This window comes from Haliotis cracherodii, unplaced genomic scaffold (assembly GCF_022045235.1).
Source record: "Haliotis cracherodii isolate W230 unplaced genomic scaffold, xgHalCrac1.p SCAF_13, whole genome shotgun sequence".
Taxonomy (NCBI): domain Eukaryota; kingdom Metazoa; phylum Mollusca; class Gastropoda; order Lepetellida; family Haliotidae; genus Haliotis; species Haliotis cracherodii.
Window position 1 is genome coordinate 19,071,542 of NW_027266268.1, and position 22,877 is coordinate 19,094,418.

Here is a 22,877-nt window from a genome sequence, read left to right on the forward strand (position 1 = left end):
CCATTCCCCGGAGGGTACTGCAAAAATACCGGGTCAACCCGTGATGAGGGCGGAGCAAGCCCCGTGGCACCTCATCCCATTCTAAAAATCAGTTTAATATCGATGTCTCCATTAGGAGACGTATCAGATATTAAGCTGATAAGAACAGATACTACACTTTGATCTTAGCCAAAAGGCCGAGAAGCGATGCCGGTTGCCGGCTTGCGCCGGCAACCTACATCTTCAAACACAACATACCATTAAGGTGATATTAATTTACATGAAGCGCTTATAATCCTTGACACGCAATATTACATGCACAAATAGGGAAAGATGTGGACACAGACGAGTAGGACAGGCAAATTGAAGACGTTTGTGAAGAAATTCAGCGACTTTGGTAAATGTTAAAATGGAGTAAATACAGCCATTTTCCTATGCATAAAGAGTGCGACGATAAAACATCGCCAGGTGTGGGGAAAACGTCCTGCAGCGACCCAGTCCAACATGAATACAGGCCGCGACATTAGGGCTTAATGGGCGGAGTCGGGCAGGCAAGGGGAGGCAAGCCAGTTGGAATAGCTAGCGCCCGGACTTTGACAGAGTCGTGCGTAGGCAAGAGTGAAAATCCGATCCAAATTGCCCAATGTATTAAATGAACTAAAGGTAAAGATACTTTAGGTGTTCATCAAAGTGAAAACCGAAATAATTCCATCTAAAAAATGGCATTTAAAACAAAAAAACGAATGAATAGTAATGAAAATTGGGAAATGAACTTACTTGCCACGAGTGTAATGATGCATCCGGCGTGTGTTTGGTACTTTAAACATCTTTTTAGTGGGGATGCGACATTGATAACGTCTTGTAGTGACGAAGCAGACTGCTGTTGTGACAGAGTGATTGTCTAGACGTCATTTCCGGCGTGCGGCGTCATGGCCGACGGCCTTGGTTACCGGGCGACTACATGTAGCTGAAAGTTGAAAAATGCTATTTTAACAAACTCGTACGGGTTGATGTGGTAAAAGGGACGGGTTGCATGTGTGTATAGGTATATTTCTAAGGTTAAGAAGTAATTAAAATGGAGTATCTATTGAGAAGTGCGGGCGAAAAACGGAGCGGCAGTACAAAATAGCATGAATGTGAAGATGTAAGCAAAGCTGACAGTTGTAATTTTTGATTGAAATATGAGTGGTGGGCCATTCCCGGAGGTACTGCAATACCGGGTCAACCCGTGATGAGGGCGGAGCAAGCCCCGTGGCACCTCATCCCATTCTAAAAATCAGTTTAATATCGATGTCTCCATTAGGAGACGTATCAGATATTAAGCTGATAAGAACAGATACTACACTTTGATCTTAGCCAAAAGGCCGAGAAGCGATGCCGGTTGCCGGCTTGCGCCGGCAACCTACATCTTCAAACACAACATACCATTAAGGTGATATTAATTTACATGAAGCGCTTATAATCCTTGACACGCAATATTACATGCACAAATAGGGAAAGATGTGGACACAAGACGAGTAGGACAGGCAAATTGAAGACGTTTGTGAAGAAATCAGCGACTTTGGTAAATGTTAAAATGGAGTAAATACAGCCATTTTCCTATGCATAAAGAGTGCGACGATAAAACATCGCCAGGTGTGGGGAAAACGTCCTGCAGCGACCCAGTCCAACATGAATACAGGCCGCGACATTAGGGCTTAATGGGCGGAGTCGGGCAGGCAAGGGGAGGCAAGCCAGTTGGAATAGCTAGCGCCCGACTTTGACAGAGTCGTGCGTAGGCAAGAGTGAAAATCCGATCCAAATTGCCCCAATGTATTAAATGAACTAAAGGTAAAGATACTTTAGGTGTTCATCAAAGTGAAAACCGAAATAATTCCATCTAAAAATGGCATTTAAAACAAAAAAAACGAATGAATAGTAATGAAAATTGGGAAATGAACTTACTTGCACGAAGTGTAATGATGCATCCGGCGTGTGTTTTGGTACTTTAAACATCTTTTTAGTGGGATGCGACATTGATAACGTCTTGTAGTGACGAAGCAGACTGCTGTTGTGACAGAGTGATTGTCTAGACGTCATTTCCGGCGTGCGGCGTCATGGCCGACGGCCTTGGTTACGGGCGACTACATGTAGCTGAAAGTTGAAAAATGCTATTTTAACAAACTCGTACGGGTTGATGTGGTAAAAGGACGGGTTGCATGTGTGTATAGGTATATTTCTAAGGTTAAGAAGTAATAAAATGGAGTATCTATTGAGAAGTGCGGGCGAAAAAACGGAGCGGCAGTACAAAATAGCATGAATGTGAAGATGTAAGCAAAGCTGACAGTTGTAATTTTTGATTGAAATATGAGTGGTGGGCCATTCCCGGAGGTACTGCAATACCGGGTCAACCCGTGATGAGGGCGGAGCAAGCCCCGTGGCACCTCATCCCATTCTAAAAATCAGTTTAATATCGATGTCTCCATTAGGAGACGTATCAGATATTAAGCTGATAAGAACAGATACTACACTTTGATCTTAGCCAAAAGGCCGAGAAGCGATGCCGGGTTGCCGGCTTGCGCCGGCAACCTACATCTTCAAACACAACATACCATTAAGGTGATATTAATTTACATGAAGCGCTTATAATCCTTGACACGCAATATTACATGCACAAATAGGGAAAGATGTGGACACAAGACGAGTAGGACAGGCAAATTGAAGACGTTTGTGAAGAAATTCAGCGACTTTGGTAAATGTTAAAATGGAGTAAATACAGCCATTTTCCTATGCATAAAGAGTGCGACGATAAACATCGCCAGGTGTGGGGAAAACGTCCTGCAGCGACCCAGTCCAACATGAATACAGGCCGCGACATTAGGGCTTAATGGGCGGAGTCGGGCAGGCAAGGGGAGGCAAGCCAGTTGGAATAGCTAGCGCCCGACTTTGACAGAGTCGTGCGTAGGCAAGAGTGAAAATCCGATCCAAATTGCCCCAATGTATTAAATGAACTAAAGGTAAAGATACTTTAGGTGTTCATCAAAGTGAAAACCGAAATAATTCCATCTAAAAATGGCATTTAAAACAAAAAAAACGAATGAATAGTAATGAAAATTGGGAAATGAACTTACTTGCACGAAGTGTAATGATGCATCCGGCGTGTGTTTGGTACTTTAAACATCTTTTTAGTGGGGATGCGACATTGATAACGTCTTTGTAGTGACGAAAGCAGACTGCTGTTGTGACAGAGTGATTGTCTAGACGTCATTTCCGGCGTGCGGCGTCATGGCCGACGGCCTTGGTTACGGGCGACTACATGTAGCTGAAAGTTGAAAAATGCTATTTTAACAAACTCGTACGGGGTTGATGTGGTAAAAGGACGGGTTGCATGTGTGTATAGGTATATTCTAAGGTTAAGAAGTAATAAAATGGAGTATCTATTGAGAAGTGCGGGCGAAAAAACGGAGCGGCAGTACAAAATAGCATGAATGTGAAGATGTAAGCAAAGCTGACAGTTGTAATTTTTGATTGAAATATGAGTGGGTGGGCCATTCCCGGAGGTACTGCAATACCGGGTCAACCCGTGATGAGGGCGGAGCAAGCCCCGTGGCACCTCATCCCATTCTAAAAATCAGTTTAATATCGATGTCTCCATTAGGAGACGTATCAGATATTAAGCTGATAAGAACAGATACTACACTTTGATCTTAGCCAAAAGGCCGAGAAGCGATGCCGGTTGCCGGCTTGCGCCGGCAACCTACATCTTCAAACACAACATACCATTAAGGTGATATTAATTTACATGAAGCGCTTATAATCCTTGACACGCAATATTACATGCACAAATAGGGAAAGATGTGGACACAAGACGAGTAGGACAGGCAAATTGAAGACGTTTGTGAAGAAATTCAGCGACTTTGGTAAATGTTAAAATGGAGTAAATACAGCCATTTTCCTATGCATAAAGAGTGCGACGATAAAACATCGCCAGGGTGTGGGGAAAACGTCCTGCAGCGACCCAGTCCAACATGAATACAGGCCGCGACATTAGGGCTTAATGGGCGGAGTCGGGCAGGCAAGGGGAGGCAAGCCAGTTGGAATAGCTAGCGCCCGACTTTGACAGAGTCGTGCGTAGGCAAGAGTGAAAATCCGATCCAAATTGCCCCAATGTATTAAATGAACTAAAGGTAAAGATACTTTAGGTGTTCATCAAAGTGAAAACCGAAATAATTCCATCTAAAAATGGCATTTAAAACAAAAAAAACGAATGAATAGTAATGAAAATTGGGAAATGAACTTACTTGCACGAAGTGTAATGATGCATCCGGCGTGTGTTTGGTACTTTAAACATCTTTTAGTGGGGATGCGACATTGATAACGTCTTGTAGTGACGAAGCAGACTGCTGTTGTGACAGAGTGATTGTCTAGACGTCATTTCCGGCGTGCGGCGTCATGGCCGACGGCCTTGGTTACGGGCGACTACATGTAGCTGAAAGTTGAAAAATGCTATTTTAACAAACTCGTACGGGTTGATGTGGTAAAAGGACGGGTTGCATGTGTGTATAGGTATATTTCTAAGGTTAAGAAGTAATAAAATGGAGTATCTATTGAGAAGTGCGGGCGAAAAACGGAGCGGCAGTACAAAATAGCATGAATGTGAAGATGTAAGCAAAGCTGACAGTTGTAATTTTTGATTGAAATATGAGTGGTGGGCCATTCCCGGAGGTACTGCAATACCGGGTCAACCGTGATGAGGGCGGAGCAAGCCCCGTGGCACCTCATCCCATTCTAAAAATCAGTTTAATATCGATGTCTCCATTAGGAGACGTATCAGATATTAAGCTGATAAGAACAGATACTACACTTTGATCTTAGCCAAAAGGCCGAGAAGCGATTGCCGGTTGCCGGCTTGCGCCGGCAACCTACATCTTCAAACACAACATACCATTAGGTGATATTAATTTACATGAAGCGCTTATAATCCTTGACACGCAATATTACATGCACAAATAGGGAAAGATGTGGACACAAGACGAGTAGGACAGGCAAATTGAAGACGTTTGTGAAGAAATTCAGCGACTTTGGTAATGTTAAAATGGAGGTAAATACAGCCATTTTCCTATGCATAAAGAGTGCGACGATAAAACATCGCCAGGTGTGGGGAAAACGTCCTGCAGCGACCCAGTCCAACATGAATACAGGCCGCGACATTAGGGCTTAATGGGCGGAGTCGGGCAGGCAAGGGGAGGCAAGCCAGTTGGAATAGCTAGCGCCCGACTTTGACAGAGTCGTGCGTAGGCAAGAGTGAAAATCCGATCCAAATTGCCCCAATGTATTAAATGAACTAAAGGTAAAGATACTTTAGGTGTTCATCAAAGTGAAAACCGAAATAATTCCATCTAAAAATGGCATTTAAAACAAAAAAACGAATGAATAGTAATGAAAATTGGGAAATGAACTTACTTGCACGAAGTGTAATGATGCATCCGGCGTGTGTTTGGTACTTTAAACATCTTTTTAGTGGGGATGCGACATTGATAACGTCTTGTAGTGACGAAGCAGACTGCTGTTGTGACAGAGTGATTGTCTAGACGTCATTTCCGGCGTGCGGCGTCATGGCCGACGGCCTTGGTTACGGGCGACTACATGTAGCTGAAAGTTGAAAAATGCTATTTTAACAAACTCGTACGGGTTGATGTGGTAAAAGGACGGGTTGCATGTGTGTATAGGTATATTTCTAAGGTTAAGAAGTAATAAAATGGAGTATCTATTGAGAAGTGCGGGCGAAAAACGGAGCGGCAGTACAAAATAGCATGAATGTGAAGATGTAAGCAAAGCTGACAGTTGTAATTTTTGATTGAAATATGAGTGGTGGGCCATTCCCGGAGGTACTGCAATACCGGGTCAACCCGTGATGAGGGCGGAGCAAGCCCCGTGGCACCTCATCCCATTCTAAAAATCAGTTTAATATCGATGTCTCCATTAGGAGACGTATCAGATATTAAGCTGATAAGAACAGATACTACACTTTGATCTTAGCCAAAAGGCCGAGAAGCGATGCCGGTTGCCGGCTTGCGCCGGCAACCTACATCTTCAAACACAACATACCATTAAGGTGATATTAATTTACATGAAGCGCTTATAATCCTTGACACGCAATATTACATGCACAAATAGGGAAAGATGTGGACACAAGACGAGTAGGACAGGCAAATTGAAGACGTTTGTGAAGAAATTCAGCGACTTTGGTAAATGTTAAAATGGAGTAAATACAGCCATTTTCCTATGCATAAAGAGTGCGACGATAAAACATCGCCAGGTGTGGGGAAAACGTCCTGCAGCGACCCAGTCCAACATGAATACAGGCCGCGACATTAGGGCTTAATGGGCGGAGTCGGGCAGGCAAGGGGAGGCAAGCCAGTTGGAATAGCTAGCGCCCGACTTTGACAGAGTCGTGCGTAGGCAAGAGTGAAAATCCGATCCAAATTGCCCCAATGTATTAAATGAACTAAAGGTAAAGATACTTTAGGTGTTCATCAAAGTGAAAACCGAAATAATTCCATCTAAAAATGGCATTTAAAACAAAAAAACGAATGAATAGTAATGAAAATTGGGAAATGAACTTACTTGCACGAAGTGTAATGATGCATCCGGCGTGTGTTTGGTACTTTAAACATCTTTTTAGTGGGGATGCGACATTGATAACGTCTTGTAGTGACGAAGCAGACTGCTGTTGTGACAGAGTGATTGTCTAGACGTCATTTCCGGCGTGCGGCGTCATGGCCGACGGCCTTGGTTACGGGCGACTACATGTAGCTGAAAGTTGAAAAATGCTATTTTAACAAACTCGTACGGGTTGATGTGGTAAAAGGACGGGTTGCATGTGTGTATAGGTATATTTCTAAGGTTAAGAAGTAATAAAATGGAGTATCTATTGAGAAGTGCGGGCGAAAAACGGAGCGGCAGTACAAAATAGCATGAATGTGAAGATGTAAGCAAAGCTGACAGTTGTAATTTTTGATTGAAATATGAGTGGTGGGCCATTCCCGGAGGTACTGCAATACCGGGTCAACCCGTGATGAGGGCGGAGCAAGCCCCGTGGCACCTCATCCCATTCTAAAAATCAGTTTAATATCGATGTCTCCATTAGGAGACGTATCAGATATTAAGCTGATAAGAACAGATACTACACTTTGATCTTAGCCAAAAGGCCGAGAAGCGATGCCGGTTGCCGGCTTGCGCCGGCAACCTACATCTTCAAACACAACATACCATTAAGGTGATATTAATTTACATGAAGCGCTTATAATCCTTGACACGCAATATTACATGCACAAATAGGGAAAGATGTGGACACAAGACGAGTAGGACAGGCAAATTGAAGACGTTTGTGAAGAAATTCAGCGACTTTGGTAAATGTTAAAATGGAGTAAATACAGCCATTTTCCTATGCATAAAGAGTGCGACGATAAAACATCGCCAGGTGTGGGGAAAACGTCCTGCAGCGACCCAGTCCAACATGAATACAGGCCGCGACATTAGGGCTTAATGGGCGGAGTCGGGCAGGCAAGGGGAGGCAAGCCAGTTGGAATAGCTAGCGCCCGACTTTGACAGAGTCGTGCGTAGGCAAGAGTGAAAATCCGATCCAAATTGCCCCAATGTATTAAATGAACTAAAGGTAAAGATACTTTAGGTGTTCATCAAAGTGAAAACCGAAATAATTCCATCTAAAAATGGCATTTAAAACAAAAAAACGAATGAATAGTAATGAAAATTGGGAAATGAACTTACTTGCACGAAGTGTAATGATGCATCCGGCGTGTGTTTGGTACTTTAAACATCTTTTTAGTGGGGATGCGACATTGATAACGTCTTGTAGTGACGAAGCAGACTGCTGTTGTGACAGAGTGATTGTCTAGACGTCATTTCCGGCGTGCGGCGTCATGGCCGACGGCCTTGGTTACGGGCGACTACATGTAGCTGAAAGTTGAAAAATGCTATTTTAACAAACTCGTACGGGTTGATGTGGTAAAAGGACGGGTTGCATGTGTGTATAGGTATATTTCTAAGGTTAAGAAGTAATAAAATGGAGTATCTATTGAGAAGTGCGGGCGAAAAACGGAGCGGCAGTACAAAATAGCATGAATGTGAAGATGTAAGCAAAGCTGACAGTTGTAATTTTTGATTGAAATATGAGTGGTGGGCCATTCCCGGAGGTACTGCAATACCGGGTCAACCCGTGATGAGGGCGGAGCAAGCCCCGTGGCACCTCATCCCATTCTAAAAATCAGTTTAATATCGATGTCTCCATTAGGAGACGTATCAGATATTAAGCTGATAAGAACAGATACTACACTTTGATCTTAGCCAAAAGGCCGAGAAGCGATGCCGGTTGCCGGCTTGCGCCGGCAACCTACATCTTCAAACACAACATACCATTAAGGTGATATTAATTTACATGAAGCGCTTATAATCCTTGACACGCAATATTACATGCACAAATAGGGAAAGATGTGGACACAAGACGAGTAGGACAGGCAAATTGAAGACGTTTGTGAAGAAATTCAGCGACTTTGGTAAATGTTAAAATGGAGTAAATACAGCCATTTTCCTATGCATAAAGAGTGCGACGATAAAACATCGCCAGGTGTGGGGAAAACGTCCTGCAGCGACCCAGTCCAACATGAATACAGGCCGCGACATTAGGGCTTAATGGGCGGAGTCGGGCAGGCAAGGGGAGGCAAGCCAGTTGGAATAGCTAGCGCCCGACTTTGACAGAGTCGTGCGTAGGCAAGAGTGAAAATCCGATCCAAATTGCCCCAATGTATTAAATGAACTAAAGGTAAAGATACTTTAGGTGTTCATCAAAGTGAAAACCGAAATAATTCCATCTAAAAATGGCATTTAAAACAAAAAAACGAATGAATAGTAATGAAAATTGGGAAATGAACTTACTTGCACGAAGTGTAATGATGCATCCGGCGTGTGTTTGGTACTTTAAACATCTTTTTAGTGGGGATGCGACATTGATAACGTCTTGTAGTGACGAAGCAGACTGCTGTTGTGACAGAGTGATTGTCTAGACGTCATTTCCGGCGTGCGGCGTCATGGCCGACGGCCTTGGTTACGGGCGACTACATGTAGCTGAAAGTTGAAAAATGCTATTTTAACAAACTCGTACGGGTTGATGTGGTAAAAGGACGGGTTGCATGTGTGTATAGGTATATTTCTAAGGTTAAGAAGTAATAAAATGGAGTATCTATTGAGAAGTGCGGGCGAAAAACGGAGCGGCAGTACAAAATAGCATGAATGTGAAGATGTAAGCAAAGCTGACAGTTGTAATTTTTGATTGAAATATGAGTGGTGGGCCATTCCCGGAGGTACTGCAATACCGGGTCAACCCGTGATGAGGGCGGAGCAAGCCCCGTGGCACCTCATCCCATTCTAAAAATCAGTTTAATATCGATGTCTCCATTAGGAGACGTATCAGATATTAAGCTGATAAGAACAGATACTACACTTTGATCTTAGCCAAAAGGCCGAGAAGCGATGCCGGTTGCCGGCTTGCGCCGGCAACCTACATCTTCAAACACAACATACCATTAAGGTGATATTAATTTACATGAAGCGCTTATAATCCTTGACACGCAATATTACATGCACAAATAGGGAAAGATGTGGACACAAGACGAGTAGGACAGGCAAATTGAAGACGTTTGTGAAGAAATTCAGCGACTTTGGTAAATGTTAAAATGGAGTAAATACAGCCATTTTCCTATGCATAAAGAGTGCGACGATAAAACATCGCCAGGTGTGGGGAAAACGTCCTGCAGCGACCCAGTCCAACATGAATACAGGCCGCGACATTAGGGCTTAATGGGCGGAGTCGGGCAGGCAAGGGGAGGCAAGCCAGTTGGAATAGCTAGCGCCCGACTTTGACAGAGTCGTGCGTAGGCAAGAGTGAAAATCCGATCCAAATTGCCCCAATGTATTAAATGAACTAAAGGTAAAGATACTTTAGGTGTTCATCAAAGTGAAAACCGAAATAATTCCATCTAAAAATGGCATTTAAAACAAAAAAACGAATGAATAGTAATGAAAATTGGGAAATGAACTTACTTGCACGAAGTGTAATGATGCATCCGGCGTGTGTTTGGTACTTTAAACATCTTTTTAGTGGGGATGCGACATTGATAACGTCTTGTAGTGACGAAGCAGACTGCTGTTGTGACAGAGTGATTGTCTAGACGTCATTTCCGGCGTGCGGCGTCATGGCCGACGGCCTTGGTTACGGGCGACTACATGTAGCTGAAAGTTGAAAAATGCTATTTTAACAAACTCGTACGGGTTGATGTGGTAAAAGGACGGGTTGCATGTGTGTATAGGTATATTTCTAAGGTTAAGAAGTAATAAAATGGAGTATCTATTGAGAAGTGCGGGCGAAAAACGGAGCGGCAGTACAAAATAGCATGAATGTGAAGATGTAAGCAAAGCTGACAGTTGTAATTTTTGATTGAAATATGAGTGGTGGGCCATTCCCGGAGGTACTGCAATACCGGGTCAACCCGTGATGAGGGCGGAGCAAGCCCCGTGGCACCTCATCCCATTCTAAAAATCAGTTTAATATCGATGTCTCCATTAGGAGACGTATCAGATATTAAGCTGATAAGAACAGATACTACACTTTGATCTTAGCCAAAAGGCCGAGAAGCGATGCCGGTTGCCGGCTTGCGCCGGCAACCTACATCTTCAAACACAACATACCATTAAGGTGATATTAATTTACATGAAGCGCTTATAATCCTTGACACGCAATATTACATGCACAAATAGGGAAAGATGTGGACACAAGACGAGTAGGACAGGCAAATTGAAGACGTTTGTGAAGAAATTCAGCGACTTTGGTAAATGTTAAAATGGAGTAAATACAGCCATTTTCCTATGCATAAAGAGTGCGACGATAAAACATCGCCAGGTGTGGGGAAAACGTCCTGCAGCGACCCAGTCCAACATGAATACAGGCCGCGACATTAGGGCTTAATGGGCGGAGTCGGGCAGGCAAGGGGAGGCAAGCCAGTTGGAATAGCTAGCGCCCGACTTTGACAGAGTCGTGCGTAGGCAAGAGTGAAAATCCGATCCAAATTGCCCCAATGTATTAAATGAACTAAAGGTAAAGATACTTTAGGTGTTCATCAAAGTGAAAACCGAAATAATTCCATCTAAAAATGGCATTTAAAACAAAAAAACGAATGAATAGTAATGAAAATTGGGAAATGAACTTACTTGCACGAAGTGTAATGATGCATCCGGCGTGTGTTTGGTACTTTAAACATCTTTTTAGTGGGGATGCGACATTGATAACGTCTTGTAGTGACGAAGCAGACTGCTGTTGTGACAGAGTGATTGTCTAGACGTCATTTCCGGCGTGCGGCGTCATGGCCGACGGCCTTGGTTACGGGCGACTACATGTAGCTGAAAGTTGAAAAATGCTATTTTAACAAACTCGTACGGGTTGATGTGGTAAAAGGACGGGTTGCATGTGTGTATAGGTATATTTCTAAGGTTAAGAAGTAATAAAATGGAGTATCTATTGAGAAGTGCGGGCGAAAAACGGAGCGGCAGTACAAAATAGCATGAATGTGAAGATGTAAGCAAAGCTGACAGTTGTAATTTTTGATTGAAATATGAGTGGTGGGCCATTCCCGGAGGTACTGCAATACCGGGTCAACCCGTGATGAGGGCGGAGCAAGCCCCGTGGCACCTCATCCCATTCTAAAAATCAGTTTAATATCGATGTCTCCATTAGGAGACGTATCAGATATTAAGCTGATAAGAACAGATACTACACTTTGATCTTAGCCAAAAGGCCGAGAAGCGATGCCGGTTGCCGGCTTGCGCCGGCAACCTACATCTTCAAACACAACATACCATTAAGGTGATATTAATTTACATGAAGCGCTTATAATCCTTGACACGCAATATTACATGCACAAATAGGGAAAGATGTGGACACAAGACGAGTAGGACAGGCAAATTGAAGACGTTTGTGAAGAAATTCAGCGACTTTGGTAAATGTTAAAATGGAGTAAATACAGCCATTTTCCTATGCATAAAGAGTGCGACGATAAAACATCGCCAGGTGTGGGGAAAACGTCCTGCAGCGACCCAGTCCAACATGAATACAGGCCGCGACATTAGGGCTTAATGGGCGGAGTCGGGCAGGCAAGGGGAGGCAAGCCAGTTGGAATAGCTAGCGCCCGACTTTGACAGAGTCGTGCGTAGGCAAGAGTGAAAATCCGATCCAAATTGCCCCAATGTATTAAATGAACTAAAGGTAAAGATACTTTAGGTGTTCATCAAAGTGAAAACCGAAATAATTCCATCTAAAAATGGCATTTAAAACAAAAAAACGAATGAATAGTAATGAAAATTGGGAAATGAACTTACTTGCACGAAGTGTAATGATGCATCCGGCGTGTGTTTGGTACTTTAAACATCTTTTTAGTGGGGATGCGACATTGATAACGTCTTGTAGTGACGAAGCAGACTGCTGTTGTGACAGAGTGATTGTCTAGACGTCATTTCCGGCGTGCGGCGTCATGGCCGACGGCCTTGGTTACGGGCGACTACATGTAGCTGAAAGTTGAAAAATGCTATTTTAACAAACTCGTACGGGTTGATGTGGTAAAAGGACGGGTTGCATGTGTGTATAGGTATATTTCTAAGGTTAAGAAGTAATAAAATGGAGTATCTATTGAGAAGTGCGGGCGAAAAACGGAGCGGCAGTACAAAATAGCATGAATGTGAAGATGTAAGCAAAGCTGACAGTTGTAATTTTTGATTGAAATATGAGTGGTGGGCCATTCCCGGAGGTACTGCAATACCGGGTCAACCCGTGATGAGGGCGGAGCAAGCCCCGTGGCACCTCATCCCATTCTAAAAATCAGTTTAATATCGATGTCTCCATTAGGAGACGTATCAGATATTAAGCTGATAAGAACAGATACTACACTTTGATCTTAGCCAAAAGGCCGAGAAGCGATGCCGGTTGCCGGCTTGCGCCGGCAACCTACATCTTCAAACACAACATACCATTAAGGTGATATTAATTTACATGAAGCGCTTATAATCCTTGACACGCAATATTACATGCACAAATAGGGAAAGATGTGGACACAAGACGAGTAGGACAGGCAAATTGAAGACGTTTGTGAAGAAATTCAGCGACTTTGGTAAATGTTAAAATGGAGTAAATACAGCCATTTTCCTATGCATAAAGAGTGCGACGATAAAACATCGCCAGGTGTGGGGAAAACGTCCTGCAGCGACCCAGTCCAACATGAATACAGGCCGCGACATTAGGGCTTAATGGGCGGAGTCGGGCAGGCAAGGGGAGGCAAGCCAGTTGGAATAGCTAGCGCCCGACTTTGACAGAGTCGTGCGTAGGCAAGAGTGAAAATCCGATCCAAATTGCCCCAATGTATTAAATGAACTAAAGGTAAAGATACTTTAGGTGTTCATCAAAGTGAAAACCGAAATAATTCCATCTAAAAATGGCATTTAAAACAAAAAAACGAATGAATAGTAATGAAAATTGGGAAATGAACTTACTTGCACGAAGTGTAATGATGCATCCGGCGTGTGTTTGGTACTTTAAACATCTTTTTAGTGGGGATGCGACATTGATAACGTCTTGTAGTGACGAAGCAGACTGCTGTTGTGACAGAGTGATTGTCTAGACGTCATTTCCGGCGTGCGGCGTCATGGCCGACGGCCTTGGTTACGGGCGACTACATGTAGCTGAAAGTTGAAAAATGCTATTTTAACAAACTCGTACGGGTTGATGTGGTAAAAGGACGGGTTGCATGTGTGTATAGGTATATTTCTAAGGTTAAGAAGTAATAAAATGGAGTATCTATTGAGAAGTGCGGGCGAAAAACGGAGCGGCAGTACAAAATAGCATGAATGTGAAGATGTAAGCAAAGCTGACAGTTGTAATTTTTGATTGAAATATGAGTGGTGGGCCATTCCCGGAGGTACTGCAATACCGGGTCAACCCGTGATGAGGGCGGAGCAAGCCCCGTGGCACCTCATCCCATTCTAAAAATCAGTTTAATATCGATGTCTCCATTAGGAGACGTATCAGATATTAAGCTGATAAGAACAGATACTACACTTTGATCTTAGCCAAAAGGCCGAGAAGCGATGCCGGTTGCCGGCTTGCGCCGGCAACCTACATCTTCAAACACAACATACCATTAAGGTGATATTAATTTACATGAAGCGCTTATAATCCTTGACACGCAATATTACATGCACAAATAGGGAAAGATGTGGACACAAGACGAGTAGGACAGGCAAATTGAAGACGTTTGTGAAGAAATTCAGCGACTTTGGTAAATGTTAAAATGGAGTAAATACAGCCATTTTCCTATGCATAAAGAGTGCGACGATAAAACATCGCCAGGTGTGGGGAAAACGTCCTGCAGCGACCCAGTCCAACATGAATACAGGCCGCGACATTAGGGCTTAATGGGCGGAGTCGGGCAGGCAAGGGGAGGCAAGCCAGTTGGAATAGCTAGCGCCCGACTTTGACAGAGTCGTGCGTAGGCAAGAGTGAAAATCCGATCCAAATTGCCCCAATGTATTAAATGAACTAAAGGTAAAGATACTTTAGGTGTTCATCAAAGTGAAAACCGAAATAATTCCATCTAAAAATGGCATTTAAAACAAAAAAACGAATGAATAGTAATGAAAATTGGGAAATGAACTTACTTGCACGAAGTGTAATGATGCATCCGGCGTGTGTTTGGTACTTTAAACATCTTTTTAGTGGGGATGCGACATTGATAACGTCTTGTAGTGACGAAGCAGACTGCTGTTGTGACAGAGTGATTGTCTAGACGTCATTTCCGGCGTGCGGCGTCATGGCCGACGGCCTTGGTTACGGGCGACTACATGTAGCTGAAAGTTGAAAAATGCTATTTTAACAAACTCGTACGGGTTGATGTGGTAAAAGGACGGGTTGCATGTGTGTATAGGTATATTTCTAAGGTTAAGAAGTAATAAAATGGAGTATCTATTGAGAAGTGCGGGCGAAAAACGGAGCGGCAGTACAAAATAGCATGAATGTGAAGATGTAAGCAAAGCTGACAGTTGTAATTTTTGATTGAAATATGAGTGGTGGGCCATTCCCGGAGGTACTGCAATACCGGGTCAACCCGTGATGAGGGCGGAGCAAGCCCCGTGGCACCTCATCCCATTCTAAAAATCAGTTTAATATCGATGTCTCCATTAGGAGACGTATCAGATATTAAGCTGATAAGAACAGATACTACACTTTGATCTTAGCCAAAAGGCCGAGAAGCGATGCCGGTTGCCGGCTTGCGCCGGCAACCTACATCTTCAAACACAACATACCATTAAGGTGATATTAATTTACATGAAGCGCTTATAATCCTTGACACGCAATATTACATGCACAAATAGGGAAAGATGTGGACACAAGACGAGTAGGACAGGCAAATTGAAGACGTTTGTGAAGAAATTCAGCGACTTTGGTAAATGTTAAAATGGAGTAAATACAGCCATTTTCCTATGCATAAAGAGTGCGACGATAAAACATCGCCAGGTGTGGGGAAAACGTCCTGCAGCGACCCAGTCCAACATGAATACAGGCCGCGACATTAGGGCTTAATGGGCGGAGTCGGGCAGGCAAGGGGAGGCAAGCCAGTTGGAATAGCTAGCGCCCGACTTTGACAGAGTCGTGCGTAGGCAAGAGTGAAAATCCGATCCAAATTGCCCCAATGTATTAAATGAACTAAAGGTAAAGATACTTTAGGTGTTCATCAAAGTGAAAACCGAAATAATTCCATCTAAAAATGGCATTTAAAACAAAAAAACGAATGAATAGTAATGAAAATTGGGAAATGAACTTACTTGCACGAAGTGTAATGATGCATCCGGCGTGTGTTTGGTACTTTAAACATCTTTTTAGTGGGGATGCGACATTGATAACGTCTTGTAGTGACGAAGCAGACTGCTGTTGTGACAGAGTGATTGTCTAGACGTCATTTCCGGCGTGCGGCGTCATGGCCGACGGCCTTGGTTACGGGCGACTACATGTAGCTGAAAGTTGAAAAATGCTATTTTAACAAACTCGTACGGGTTGATGTGGTAAAAGGACGGGTTGCATGTGTGTATAGGTATATTTCTAAGGTTAAGAAGTAATAAAATGGAGTATCTATTGAGAAGTGCGGGCGAAAAACGGAGCGGCAGTACAAAATAGCATGAATGTGAAGATGTAAGCAAAGCTGACAGTTGTAATTTTTGATTGAAATATGAGTGGTGGGCCATTCCCGGAGGTACTGCAATACCGGGTCAACCCGTGATGAGGGCGGAGCAAGCCCCGTGGCACCTCATCCCATTCTAAAAATCAGTTTAATATCGATGTCTCCATTAGGAGACGTATCAGATATTAAGCTGATAAGAACAGATACTACACTTTGATCTTAGCCAAAAGGCCGAGAAGCGATGCCGGTTGCCGGCTTGCGCCGGCAACCTACATCTTCAAACACAACATACCATTAAGGTGATATTAATTTACATGAAGCGCTTATAATCCTTGACACGCAATATTACATGCACAAATAGGGAAAGATGTGGACACAAGACGAGTAGGACAGGCAAATTGAAGACGTTTGTGAAGAAATTCAGCGACTTTGGTAAATGTTAAAATGGAGTAAATACAGCCATTTTCCTATGCATAAAGAGTGCGACGATAAAACATCGCCAGGTGTGGGGAAAACGTCCTGCAGCGACCCAGTCCAACATGAATACAGGCCGCGACATTAGGGCTTAATGGGCGGAGTCGGGCAGGCAAGGGGAGGCAAGCCAGTTGGAATAGCTAGCGCCCGACTTTGACAGAGTCGTGCGTAGGCAAGAGTGAAAATCCGATCCAAATTGCCCCAATGTATTAAATGAACTAAAGGTAAAGATACTTTAGGTGTTCATCAAAGTGAAAACCGAAATAATTCCATCTAAAAATGGCATTTAAAACAAAAAAACGAATGAATAGTAATGAAAATTGGGAAATGAACTTACTTGCACGAAGTGTAATGATGCATCCGGCGTGTGTTTGGTACTTTAAACATCTTTTTAGTGGGGATGCGACATTGATAACGTCTTGTAGTGACGAAGCAGACTGCTGTTGTGACAGAGTGATTGTCTAGACGTCATTTCCGGCGTGCGGCGTCATGGCCGACGGCCTTGGTTACGGGCGACTACATGTAGCTGAAAGTTGAAAAATGCTATTTTAACAAACTCGTACGGGTTGATGTGGTAAAAGGACGGGTTGCATGTGTGTATAGGTATATTTCTAAGGTTAAGAAGTAATAAAATGGAGTATCTATTGAGAAGTGCGGGCGAAAAACGGAGCGGCAGTACAAAATAGCATGAATGTGAAGATGTAAGCAAAGCTGACAGTTGTAATTTTTGATTGAAATATGAGTGGTGGGCCATTCCCGGAGGTACTGCAATACCGGGTCAACCCGTGATGAGGGCGGAGCAAGCCCCGTGGCACCTCATCCCATTCTAAAAATCAGTTTAATATCGATGTCTCCATTAGGAGACGTATCAGATATTAAGCTGATAAGAACAGATACTACACTTTGATCTTAGCCAAAAGGCCGAGAAGCGATGCCGGTTGCCGGCTTGCGCCGGCAACCTACATCTTCAAACACAACATACCATTAAGGTGATATTAATTTACATGAAGCGCTTATAATCCTTGACACGCAATATTACATGCACAAATAGGGAAAGATGTGGACACAAGACGAGTAGGACAGGCAAATTGAAGACGTTTGTGAAGAAATTCAGCGACTTTGGTAAATGTTAAAATGGAGTAAATACAGCCATTTTCCTATGCATAAAGAGTGCGACGATAAAGCATCGCCAGGTGTGGGGAAAACGTCCTGCAGCGACCCAGTCCAACATGAATACAGGCCGCGACATTAGGGCTTAATGGGCGGAGTCGGGCAGGCAAGGGGAGGCAAGCCAGTTGGAATAGCTAGCGCCCGACTTTGACAGAGTCGTGCGTAGGCAAGAGTGAAAATCCGATCCAAATTGCCCCAATGTATTAAATGAACTAAAGGTAAAGATACTTTAGGTGTTCATCAAAGTGAAAACCGAAATAATTCCATCTAAAAATGGCATTTAAAACAAAAAAACGAATGAATAGTAATGAAAATTGGGAAATGAACTTACTTGCACGAAGTGTAATGATGCATCCGGCGTGTGTTTGGTACTTTAAAGATCTTTTTAGTGGGGATGCGACATTGATAACGTCTTGTAGTGACGAAGCAGACTGCTGTTGTGACAGAGTGATTGTCTAGACGTCATTTCCGGCGTGCGGCGTCATGGCCGACGGCCTTGGTTACGGGCGACTACATGTAGCTGAAAGTTGAAAAATGCTATTTTAACAAACTCGTACGGGTTGATGTGGTAAAAGGACGGGTTGCATGTGTGTATAGGTATATTTCTAAGGTTAAGAAGTAATAAAATGGAGTATCTATTGAGAAGTGCGGGCGAAAAACGGAGCGGCAGTACAAAATAGCATGAATGTGAAGATGTAAGCAAAGCTGACAGTTGTAATTTTTGATTGAAATATGAGTGGTGGGCCATTCCCGGAGGTACTGCAATACCGGGTCAACCCGTGATGAGGGCGGAGCAAGCCCCGTGGCACCTCATCCCATTCTAAAAATCAGTTTAATATCGATGTCTCCATTAGGAGACGTATCAGATATTAAGCTGATAAGAACAGATACTACACTTTGATCTTAGCCAAAAGGCCGAGAAGCGATGCCGGTTGCCGGCTTGCGCCGGCAACCTACATCTTCAAACACAACATACCATTAAGGTGATATTAATTTACATGAAGCGCTTATAATCCTTGACACGCAATATTACATGCACAAATAGGGAAAGATGTGGACACAAGACGAGTAGGACAGGCAAATTGAAGACGTTTGTGAAGAAATTCAGCGACTTTGGTAAATGTTAAAATGGAGTAAATACAGCCATTTTCCTATGCATAAAGAGTGCGACGATAAAACATCGCCAGGTGTGGGGAAAACGTCCTGCAGCGACCCAGTCCAACATGAATACAGGCCGCGACATTAGGGCTTAATGGGCGGAGTCGGGCAGGCAAGGGGAGGCAAGCCAGTTGGAATAGCTAGCGCCCGACTTTGACAGAGTCGTGCGTAGGCAAGAGTGAAAATCCGATCCAAATTGCCCCAATGTATTAAATGAACTAAAGGTAAAGATACTTTAGGTGTTCATCAAAGTGAAAACCGAAATAATTCCATCTAAAAATGGCATTTAAAACAAAAAAACGAATGAATAGTAATGAAAATTGGGAAATGAACTTACTTGCACGAAGTGTAATGATGCATCCGGCGTGTGTTTGGTACTTTAAACACCTTTTTAGTGGGGATGCGACATTGATAACGTCTTGTAGTGACGAAGCAGACTGCTGTTGTGACAGAGTGATTGTCTAGACGTCATTTCCGGCGTGCGGCGTCATGGCCGACGGCCTTGGTTACGGGCGACTACATGTAGCTGAAAGTTGAAAAATGCTATTTTAACAAACTCGTACGGGTTGATGTGGTAAAAGGACGGGTTGCATGTGTGTATAGGTATATTTCTAAGGTTAAGAAGTAATAAAATGGAGTATCTATTGAGAAGTGCGGGCGAAAAACGGAGCGGCAGTACAAAATAGCATGAATGTGAAGATGTAAGCAAAGCTGACAGTTGTAATTTTTGATTGAAATATGAGTGGTGGGCCATTCCCGGAGGTACTGCAATACCGGGTCAACCCGTGATGAGGGCGGAGCAAGCCCCGTGGCACCTCATCCCATTCTAAAAATCAGTTTAATATCGATGTCTCCATTAGGAGACGTATCAGATATTAAGCTGATAAGAACAGATACTACACTTTGATCTTAGCCAAAAGGCCGAGAAGCGATGCCGGTTGCCGGCTTGCGCCGGCAACCTACATCTTCAAACACAACATACCATTAAGGTGATATTAATTTACATGAAGCGCTTATAATCCTTGACACGCAATATTACATGCACAAATAGGGAAAGATGTGGACACAAGACGAGTAGGACAGGCAAATTGAAGACGTTTGTGAAGAAATTCAGCGACTTTGGTAAATGTTAAAATGGAGTAAATACAGCCATTTTCCTATGCATAAAGAGTGCGACGATAAAACATCGCCAGGTGTGGGGAAAACGTCCTGCAGCGACCCAGTCCAACATGAATACAGGCCGCGACATTAGGGCTTAATGGGCGGAGTCGGGCAGGCAAGGGGAGGCAAGCCAGTTGGAATAGCTAGCGCCCGACTTTGACAGAGTCGTGCGTAGGCAAGAGTGAAAATCCGATCCAAATTGCCCCAATGTATTAAATGAACTAAAGGTAAAGATACTTTAGGTGTTCATCAAAGTGAAAACCGAAATAATTCCATCTAAAAATGGCATTTAAAACAAAAAAACGAATGAATAGTAATGAAAATTGGGAAATGAACTTACTTGCACGAAGTGTAATGATGCATCCGGCGTGTGTTTGGTACTTTAAACATCTTTTTAGTGGGGATGCGACATTGATAACGTCTTGTAGTGACGAAGCAGACTGCTGTTGTGACAGAGTGATTGTCTAGACGTCATTTCCGGCGTGTGGCGTCATGGCCGACGGCCTTGGTTACGGGCGACTACATGTAGCTGAAAGTTGAAAAATGCTATTTTAACAAACTCGTACGGGTTGATGTGGTAAAAGGACGGGTTGCATGTGTGTATAGGTATATTTCTAAGGTTAAGAAGTAATAAAATGGAGTATCTATTGAGAAGTGCGGGCGAAAAACGGAGCGGCAGTACAAAATAGCATGAATGTGAAGATGTAAGCAAAGCTGACAGTTGTAATTTTTGATTGAAATATGAGTGGTGGGCCATTCCCGGAGGTACTGCAATACCGGGTCAACCCGTGATGAGGGCGGAGCAAGCCCCGTGGCACCTCATCCCATTCTAAAAATCAGTTTAATATCGATGTCTCCATTAGGAGACGTATCAGATATTAAGCTGATAAGAACAGATACTACACTTTGATCTTAGCCAAAAGGCCGAGAAGCGATGCCGGTTGCCGGCTTGCGCCGGCAACCTACATCTTCAAACACAACATACCATTAAGGTGATATTAATTTACATGAAGCGCTTATAATCCTTGACACGCAATATTACATGCACAAATAGGGAAAGATGTGGACACAAGACGAGTAGGACAGGCAAATTGAAGACGTTTGTGAAGAAATTCAGCGACTTTGGTAAATGTTAAAATGGAGTAAATACAGCCATTTTCCTATGCATAAAGAGTGCGACGATAAAACATCGCCAGGTGTGGGGAAAACGTCCTGCAGCGACCCAGTCCAACATGAATACAGGCCGCGACATTAGGGCTTAATGGGCGGAGTCGGGCAGGCAAGGGGAGGCAAGCCAGTTGGAATAGCTAGCGCCCGACTTTGACAGAGTCGTGCGTAGGCAAGAGTGAAAATCCGATCCAAATTGCCCCAATGTATTAAATGAACTAAAGGTAAAGATACTTTAGGTGTTCATCAAAGTGAAAACCGAAATAATTCCATCTAAAAATGGCATTTAAAACAAAAAAACGAATGAATAGTAATGAAAATTGGGAAATGAACTTACTTGCACGAAGTGTAATGATGCATCCGGCGTGTGTTTGGTACTTTAAAGATCTTTTTAGTGGGGATGCGACATTGATAACGTCTTGTAGTGACGAAGCAGACTGCTGTTGTGACAGAGTGATTGTCTAGACGTCATTTCCGGCGTGCGGCGTCATGGCCGACGGCCTTGGTTACGGGCGACTACATGTAGCTGAAAGTTGAAAAATGCTATTTTAACAAACTCGTACGGGTTGATGTGGTAAAAGGACGGGTTGCATGTGTGTATAGGTATATTTCTAAGGTTAAGAAGTAATAAAATGGAGTATCTATTGAGAAGTGCGGGCGAAAAACGGAGCGGCAGTACAAAATAGCATGAATGTGAAGATGTAAGCAAAGCTGACAGTTGTAATTTTTGATTGAAATATGAGTGGTGGGCCATTCCCGGAGGTACTGCAATACCGGGTCAACCCGTGATGAGGGCGGAGCAAGCCCCGTGGCACCTCATCCCATTCTAAAAATCAGTTTAATATCGATGTCTCCATTAGGAGACGTATCAGATATTAAGCTGATAAGAACAGATACTACACTTTGATCTTAGCCAAAAGGCCGAGAAGCGATGCCGGTTGCCGGCTTGCGCCGGCAACCTACATCTTCAAACACAACATACCATTAAGGTGATATTAATTTACATGAAGCGCTTATAATCCTTGACACGCAATATTACATGCACAAATAGGGAAAGATGTGGACACAAGACGAGTAGGACAGGCAAATTGAAGACGTTTGTGAAGAAATTCAGCGACTTTGGTAAATGTTAAAATGGAGTAAATACAGCCATTTTCCTATGCATAAAGAGTGCGACGATAAAACATCGCCAGGTGTGGGGAAAACGTCCTGCAGCGACCCAGTCCAACATGAATACAGGCCGCGACATTAGGGCTTAATGGGCGGAGTCGGGCAGGCAAGGGGAGGCAAGCCAGTTGGAATAGCTAGCGCCCGACTTTGACAGAGTCGTGCGTAGGCAAGAGTGAAAATCCGATCCAAATTGCCCCAATGTATTAAATGAACTAAAGGTAAAGATACTTTAGGTGTTCATCAAAGTGAAAACCGAAATAATTCCATCTAAAAATGGCATTTAAAACAAAAAAACGAATGAATAGTAATGAAAATTGGGAAATGAAC

At 43.4% G+C, this 22,877-nt stretch overlaps 20 non-coding genes across 20 annotated transcripts; all 20 read right to left on the reverse strand.

Moving 5' to 3' along the window:
- LOC139459970 (U2 spliceosomal RNA) lies at positions 1–188 on the reverse strand. Its single transcript, XR_011652724.1, has one exon. It is a non-coding gene; the product is annotated as a U2 spliceosomal RNA (small nuclear RNA).
- A 974-nt stretch (positions 189–1,162) lies between these two features.
- Positions 1,163–1,355, reverse strand: LOC139460028 (U2 spliceosomal RNA). Its single transcript, XR_011652773.1, has one exon. It is a non-coding gene; the product is annotated as a U2 spliceosomal RNA (small nuclear RNA).
- Positions 1,356–2,327: 972 nt separating this feature from the next.
- On the reverse strand, positions 2,328–2,520 carry LOC139460029 (U2 spliceosomal RNA). The gene has a single exon (XR_011652774.1). It is a non-coding gene; the product is annotated as a U2 spliceosomal RNA (small nuclear RNA).
- A 976-nt stretch (positions 2,521–3,496) lies between these two features.
- Positions 3,497–3,689, reverse strand: LOC139459951 (U2 spliceosomal RNA). The gene has a single exon (XR_011652706.1). It is a non-coding gene; the product is annotated as a U2 spliceosomal RNA (small nuclear RNA).
- A 972-nt stretch (positions 3,690–4,661) lies between these two features.
- Positions 4,662–4,853, reverse strand: LOC139459968 (U2 spliceosomal RNA). The gene has a single exon (XR_011652722.1). It is a non-coding gene; the product is annotated as a U2 spliceosomal RNA (small nuclear RNA).
- A 971-nt stretch (positions 4,854–5,824) lies between these two features.
- LOC139460031 (U2 spliceosomal RNA) lies at positions 5,825–6,017 on the reverse strand. Its single transcript, XR_011652776.1, has one exon. It is a non-coding gene; the product is annotated as a U2 spliceosomal RNA (small nuclear RNA).
- A 971-nt stretch (positions 6,018–6,988) lies between these two features.
- Positions 6,989–7,181, reverse strand: LOC139460032 (U2 spliceosomal RNA). The gene has a single exon (XR_011652777.1). It is a non-coding gene; the product is annotated as a U2 spliceosomal RNA (small nuclear RNA).
- A 971-nt stretch (positions 7,182–8,152) lies between these two features.
- Positions 8,153–8,345, reverse strand: LOC139460034 (U2 spliceosomal RNA). Its single transcript, XR_011652778.1, has one exon. It is a non-coding gene; the product is annotated as a U2 spliceosomal RNA (small nuclear RNA).
- A 971-nt stretch (positions 8,346–9,316) lies between these two features.
- Positions 9,317–9,509, reverse strand: LOC139460035 (U2 spliceosomal RNA). The gene has a single exon (XR_011652779.1). It is a non-coding gene; the product is annotated as a U2 spliceosomal RNA (small nuclear RNA).
- Positions 9,510–10,480: 971 nt separating this feature from the next.
- On the reverse strand, positions 10,481–10,673 carry LOC139460036 (U2 spliceosomal RNA). The gene has a single exon (XR_011652780.1). It is a non-coding gene; the product is annotated as a U2 spliceosomal RNA (small nuclear RNA).
- Positions 10,674–11,644: 971 nt separating this feature from the next.
- LOC139460037 (U2 spliceosomal RNA) lies at positions 11,645–11,837 on the reverse strand. Its single transcript, XR_011652781.1, has one exon. It is a non-coding gene; the product is annotated as a U2 spliceosomal RNA (small nuclear RNA).
- A 971-nt stretch (positions 11,838–12,808) lies between these two features.
- On the reverse strand, positions 12,809–13,001 carry LOC139460038 (U2 spliceosomal RNA). Its single transcript, XR_011652782.1, has one exon. It is a non-coding gene; the product is annotated as a U2 spliceosomal RNA (small nuclear RNA).
- A 971-nt stretch (positions 13,002–13,972) lies between these two features.
- On the reverse strand, positions 13,973–14,165 carry LOC139460039 (U2 spliceosomal RNA). The gene has a single exon (XR_011652783.1). It is a non-coding gene; the product is annotated as a U2 spliceosomal RNA (small nuclear RNA).
- A 971-nt stretch (positions 14,166–15,136) lies between these two features.
- On the reverse strand, positions 15,137–15,329 carry LOC139460040 (U2 spliceosomal RNA). The gene has a single exon (XR_011652784.1). It is a non-coding gene; the product is annotated as a U2 spliceosomal RNA (small nuclear RNA).
- Positions 15,330–16,300: 971 nt separating this feature from the next.
- On the reverse strand, positions 16,301–16,493 carry LOC139460041 (U2 spliceosomal RNA). Its single transcript, XR_011652785.1, has one exon. It is a non-coding gene; the product is annotated as a U2 spliceosomal RNA (small nuclear RNA).
- Positions 16,494–17,464: 971 nt separating this feature from the next.
- Positions 17,465–17,657, reverse strand: LOC139460043 (U2 spliceosomal RNA). The gene has a single exon (XR_011652787.1). It is a non-coding gene; the product is annotated as a U2 spliceosomal RNA (small nuclear RNA).
- A 971-nt stretch (positions 17,658–18,628) lies between these two features.
- Positions 18,629–18,821, reverse strand: LOC139460044 (U2 spliceosomal RNA). The gene has a single exon (XR_011652788.1). It is a non-coding gene; the product is annotated as a U2 spliceosomal RNA (small nuclear RNA).
- Positions 18,822–19,792: 971 nt separating this feature from the next.
- On the reverse strand, positions 19,793–19,985 carry LOC139460045 (U2 spliceosomal RNA). The gene has a single exon (XR_011652789.1). It is a non-coding gene; the product is annotated as a U2 spliceosomal RNA (small nuclear RNA).
- A 971-nt stretch (positions 19,986–20,956) lies between these two features.
- Positions 20,957–21,149, reverse strand: LOC139460046 (U2 spliceosomal RNA). The gene has a single exon (XR_011652790.1). It is a non-coding gene; the product is annotated as a U2 spliceosomal RNA (small nuclear RNA).
- Positions 21,150–22,120: 971 nt separating this feature from the next.
- On the reverse strand, positions 22,121–22,313 carry LOC139460047 (U2 spliceosomal RNA). The gene has a single exon (XR_011652791.1). It is a non-coding gene; the product is annotated as a U2 spliceosomal RNA (small nuclear RNA).
- Between the last annotated feature and the right edge of the window lie 564 nt (positions 22,314–22,877).